The 6,000-nt window shown below is 51.6% G+C and overlaps 1 protein-coding gene across 1 annotated transcript in view; it reads left to right on the top strand.

Annotated features, from left to right (window-relative positions):
- Slc2a1 (solute carrier family 2 (facilitated glucose transporter), member 1) overlaps window positions 1–6,000 on the top strand; it is a 30,747-nt gene that overhangs the window by 742 nt on the left and 24,005 nt on the right. The window lies entirely within an intron of this gene.

Genomic DNA, 6,000 nt, shown 5'->3' with positions numbered 1-6,000 from the left:
CTCCGGGCAGGATCCGGGCCGCTGGCCCCGCACCCCCGCGCGGCTGCCGATCAGCGGGCTGGGGCTCGAGCGCGGGGGTGCCCGCTCCGGGGGTGGAAGCGGACGGCTGGTCTCCGCGCGCCTTCTCCCCAAGTAGCGCGGGGACCCCAAGCTTTTGCCAGAGTCTGTGGAGATGCTCTCTGAGGAGGCGCCCGGGGGACGCGGGGCAGTACCGGGGTGGGGTTGAGGGCGCCCCCACGATCTCGAGTGGGAAGCAGACACTGTTCTCAGGAGGACGAGGGCTTTGTATTGGAAGCAAACGACTCCTAGATAAGATCTCTTTCTGGGAACTGGCTTGTCCTGCCGGGGCGCTACGTGAGTCTGCCGCAGAGGTTCTTTTCAACAAGCCATCTTTAGAGCCCCTCTGTGGGTAGGGCGTTGTTCCCTTCCTCTGCCGCCTTCGCTCTTGTCTAGAATATTAACAGATCACATTTTTCTTTAAAAGTTTACTTTTTTCTTTTTTTTTGAGGCAGGTTCTCACTAATGTAGTTCAGGCTGGCCTTGAACTCACTGTGTAGCCTGGGTTAGCCTCGAACTTGTGGTGAGCCTCCTGCCTCAGCCTCCTGAATACTAGGATTACTGGCAGGGGCCAGCATGCCCGGCTCTTTTCTTACCTTTTTTGAGACAGGCTTTCGTTTTATAGTTTGGGCCGGCCTTGAATTTACTGTATAGGCCAGGCTGACCTCGAACTGCGGTCATCCCACCCTCCTCACCTGGCATTACAGGTGAGCACCACTACGCCCAGTTTAAAACATTTCTCATTATCTACTTACATGTTCCCTCCTGCTCTGTACCCTTTGTAAGTTTAGGACGCAAAGGCATGCGACCAAATCCAAAACTGCCTACCTGTAGGCTGTGGGCTATGGAAGTGTTCGGTGGGACGGAGCTGGGAAACAGGCTGTACGGAGCAGGATCGGGCCTCCCCATACCTGCCCAAGCCAGACTTGCTTCCTCCTCCGGGGGCTCAGAGGCTTGAGTGGAGACCGGGAGGAAGTTACCCAGGGCACTGTGGCTGCACCACAGAGATGGGGAAAACTAAATAAAATACTAGAGAAACGATTTTAGCGAGTGACAACGGCTGAGACCCCGGAAGTCCAAATACTTGGTGCTTCTCCAGAGCACCCCGGGCCACTTGACTTATCTGGGCCTGGGTTTCTTCACTTGGAAGATGGAGATAACGCTACACTTTCTCAAAGGAAAAAAACATGTGACACCCAGACCTGGGTGTATTTATTGGGTAGATATGTAAATATTCTGAGCACAGACAGCAGAGCAGAGAATCAACAGCTGCTTAAGAGTTTACTGGGATGCTTTTGAAAGTGCTTTTCACTGTCAACCATACAGCCCTGCTGTAGTTTCTTACCTGCCTGGAGCTTATAGAAGTAATTGTCCTAAAGTCTCACAGCGCCCAAGCAGCTGAGTGGGTGTGAACTCAAATCGATGAGAAGGGGTTTCACTTCTGCCTCCACTGCCCTTTTTGCCAGCATTTCTTGAATTTTGTGCAGAGGGGTATAGTTTGTCTGCCCCCTAGTCTGGTCTAAATGCTGCGGCAGTGGGTACTTTTCACACAGTGCCCTCCAAGCCACACTGTGCACTCCGTCAGGAAGTCATTTTGAAGCACCTCCCTTCACGGTGGTGTATCGGTATTTATAAATTCACATGCATGTGCTGTGACATTGGTAAATGAGTGGAAATCTCAAAAGACAAGGACAAAGATAGCAGTTACACGAAACATTTTCTACTAAATTCTCTGTGGTTGTCTTGTATACATTCGGGAAAACAGCCCTTGCCTTTGTTTTTTAATTTTTAATTTTTCTGGTTTTTTTCTGGTACCGGGAATCGAACTCACGACCTTGCGCTTGCCAGGCAGGCGCTGTGCCGCTGAGCTAAATCCCCAGCCCCAGCCCTTGCCTTTGGAAACCCCTGATTTGATCAGTGCCACAGCCTTTTTTGTGCCGATCTTAAAACTGAGGCCCAGGAAGGTGTATCGATCGTGTGTAGGGTGTGTCTAGCTCAGATGCCTTGGTTTTGCTCTGTTCTTCTGTATTTTCTTGGAACTGGGGATTGATTCTGCTGACTTCCCTGTGTTCCACCATGCTCCTCTGTGCCTCATAGTAATGAGCTCAACCTAGTAGGAAGTAGGGAGGGAGCAAGTGGAATCACCTGACCAGCCAGGGATTCACCTATGATTTCTCCTGGGCACCAGGCAGGAGTGAGCCCCCTACGAAAAGTGAGCATAGGAAATCTATAGGGCTCCTCAGCCTGTAACAGTACAGAGTATTGGTGTTTGCTTGAAGTCATGCTGATGTGGCTTTGAACCTAGTTTAGCTTCATTGCCTCATCTGCAGATGAAAATACTTTTTATTGTTAGAATGTTTGTAAGAATTCAGAAGAAAAATCATGAGTATCTGTCCCCATAGGTCCTTCATGAATGTTGCTTGTTTCCTTGGACTCCCTTCATGGACCTGTATGTGGGCCTCAGCCTGTGTTTAGAAGTCTGACATTTGGGCAGTGTGAGCTTTGGGGGAGTCAGGATACTTGGCTTATGAGTATTACTTAGATAAATCAATGAGGTTCCCGCTGGTCACTTCCTCCCATTAGGGGCTTAAAAGAGCCGATTTGCTGAGATGGCACATGGTGAGAGTGCCCGGCCCAGAGTCTGAGGTCAGCTGATATGGTGGCGCTGCCCTGCCTTAGGTTTCTTTGTTCCCATCCATCTGCCTGAATTTGGGTCAGCTCTTGGATAGCTGAAAGGGACTATCCCATACATTTTCTTCTGGTTCAGGACACAAGGTCTTCACAGCTGCCCTGTGAGTGAGAAATAAGTCACAGTGACCTCGAGGTCCAGTGAAAAATCAAAAGACACCTATGAGCCTTCCACCCCAAAACATGCTGCCAGCTTTTCCAGGAAGATGTTGGAGGATTAAAGAAAGCAGAGCAGAAGACCTTCCAGCCCATAGCTTAGCCCTCCATTTGACAGATGGGGAAACAGGCCAGAGAAGGAGAATTATCCAAGATAGGCTGTCACAGAAGAGTTGATATAGTCTGTGGAGTGGCTTTTTTTGTTACTGTTTCCTTCTTGACAGGGTCTGGCTGTGTAGCCCAGGCTAGCCTTGAACTCGCAGAGATGCTCCTGTCTTAGCCACCCAGGTGCTGGGATTACCACCACGCCTGGCTTCTGTGGAGTTTTTAAAAAGATTCTTTTTCTTCACACCCATATCTATGTTCAGTACCATGCTCCATCCACCCACCCCCATGAGCAGAAACTGTGTAGTAGGAGTCTTTAACAGTTGGATTAGATATGACTAGACAACTGAAACCCTTCCATGAATGGAAACAAAATGAAGTTATGACCTTGGAGAAGTGCCTTGGTTTTCTCTGTAAAACGGAGGCTTCATTACCACTGGTGGCTGTGGTGAATCTGGGCTTGTGTCCTGAACCAAGATGGTGGCTGTTTTCAGTTGGAAAGACCCTTTGCGTGGCCATTTTGGCTGTGCAAACAACGTAAACACTCCTAAGATGATCCTTGTCCAGTGCTGAGCCATTCAGGGATTCTACTCTACTTGCCCCAGAGCTGGGTCAGCCCCAAATCCCCCATAATCAGCTTGTGACTTCAGGGAGCTGAGCTGTGCCCAGTGTCTCCTGGTCACAGGGTGTCAGGGCCCCAGCACCAATGGTGCAGACGTCTAGCTTCCCCCTCCCTACCAAACTAGCAAAGCTGGGGAAGCCTGGAACAAAGGAGAAAGTGTGTGGCATTGGCTTGGGTCCTGCTGCCTCACTCCTTCCTTCACCTCACTTTTAGAGGTGACAAAGCCACTCAGTCTGGTAACCAATGTCCCCAGGATGACAGAGGCCAGTAAGACTCCTGGCTGGACTCATGGACTCAGAGAGGCAGTGTCCAGGCTGGCAGGCCCAGCCCTGGACACCAAAACAAACCTCCAATTGTTACCTCCCTCTGAGGGAGGGGTGGAATGGAGCCGGAGGCTCTGTCATCCAGCCACCAGGCCTGGCAGTAGCTGACACATAAACATTGGGGTTTTGTAGTAATTGAGCCAGCGACTACCAGGCCTCAAACCGGGGTAGGAAAAAGGTAGGGCTCACCTTCTCCATTTTCGTGACTTTGTCTCCTCAGGGCCCCCCAGGGCCCCCGTACCCTGGAAAGGGAGCAAGCTCTTGTCAGTCCTCTCAGCAGGAGGAAACTTGGGGTACCAAGGCCTCTGCTGGGCGGAACACCTGCCTGAATTGCTTCGGCCAGAGCTTGTCTCTTCCTGCCCTGCAGTTTGGGAGTGGGTAGGAAAGGGCCAATGTCAGAAAGAGCACTCCCCAGAATACATCTTGCGGGAGCTGTGTCCTCAGTGGTAGTAGGGATTAACACCCACTTTCTGGGTCAGCAGCTCTGAGGCTTACTTAGGAGTGCAGAGCCTGTGCAGCAGACTTGGAGCAGGCCCACTGCTGCAGCAGAATGGGCCCCAGATGGGTCAGATGCTGGCAGCACAGCCGTCTGCTGGAGAGAGGGGGAACTGTCTCGGATGGGCCGCCCAGCTAGAGGAAAGAGAGAGATGGCCTTGCTGTGTTCCTTGAGTGCTCAGCTGCTCCATAGCACAGAGTGGCCCTCACAGCTGTGACAGAGTTCCCCTCCAGGGTCCTGGCCCCTGGTGCCCGAGCTGCTGTGCGCTCACCTCGCCTTCCTGCCACGGCCGTGGGTGCTGTGACACGGCCCCATTTGCCAAGTAGCTGGAGCTGATGGTGAAGCCCCTCATCTATCCCAGTGCTCACAGTTCAGGTCATTGCCCTCTGTGGCATGGCGGTGGCGGTCCTCAGTGCCAATGCCTTACACCGTGATGCCAGCCTCTACAAGAGTTTCCTCCAGCCGGGCACTGGCCTGAGTGTGGGTGTGAGTGGCCCGGCAGCCAGCTTTGCCATCAGCATTTTGGGCGGCAGCAGTGTGCCAGGCATGGCCCAGCAGGCCTGGCTGTTTGTGGGTGTGGTCACAGTCCTCACCCTCCCGGAAGTGCTCTGCCTCTGGGATCTCAGTGTCACCTTCATCCTGCTCACCAGCGGGAGAGTGTGATTTAAAGACCACCCCCTCCTCGTTCCTGCATAATCCACGTGACACAGGCGCAGGCCACTGATGATCTTGGAAGTTCACAGCGGCCGAGTCCCATGATCTGTGGACCCTTCCTTTCCCGTCTGCCCCATGCTAAGGAGCGGGACCCACCTCTCGTCCATCAGGCTCCTGACCAGTGAGGACGCCCCTCTCCCCCAGAGTTCTCCACACGTAAGGATGAACTTGAGTGTCGTTTTTCTCTCTACTAGATGTTTATCTCCAAGAGTTCACCTGTTCGTGCATCTCTGGAGCAGCTTTCTGTCTCCTAGTGATAGAAAACCTTTAGAGTGCTACACTGCAGGACTGCATTTACTCTGAGGCTTTTGGAAGGCAGTGTGCTGGGCCTGCCAGGCCCCAGAGCTGTGTCCAATGAAGTTCTCAGATGTGACTGAAGAAAAAAAATACTGAATTTTGGGGCTGGGGATTTAGCTCAGCGGCAAAGCGCCTGTCTGGCAAGCGCAACGTCGTGAGTTCGGTTCCCGGTACCGGAGAAAAAAAAAAAAAAAAACCTGAATTTTTATTCTCCTAAATACAGAAGTAATGGAGCCAAGTAAAGGGGAACAGCAAAGTGAAAGGGTTAACATCTTTACCCCAGTTGTCATTGTTAGGTATTTACCTCCTTTTGTGCACATGTAGATGCATGCCAGCAACTATGATGTTCGTGCAATTGGTTTGCAGTTCTGTCTTGCTCTGTGTGGCCCGTTCTGCTCACCAGCCCCAGCCTGAGAGGTGAATTACTTGCCCTGTTTTTCTCTGCAAACACAGCAGGTGTCATTGTACCAGTTCAGTAACCCCTCTTCCTAAAGTAAAATGTACATTCTGTAAATGTTATATATATGTATTTTTTAAACAGT

Source organism: Chinchilla lanigera, unplaced genomic scaffold (genome assembly GCF_000276665.1).
Source record: "Chinchilla lanigera isolate Chin_1 unplaced genomic scaffold, ChiLan1.0 scaffold00136, whole genome shotgun sequence".
In the NCBI taxonomy this organism is placed as follows: Eukaryota; Metazoa; Chordata; class Mammalia; order Rodentia; family Chinchillidae; genus Chinchilla; species Chinchilla lanigera.
The sequence above is the reverse complement of the archived record's forward strand: the minus strand, read 5'-3'. Positions and strand labels throughout refer to the sequence as shown.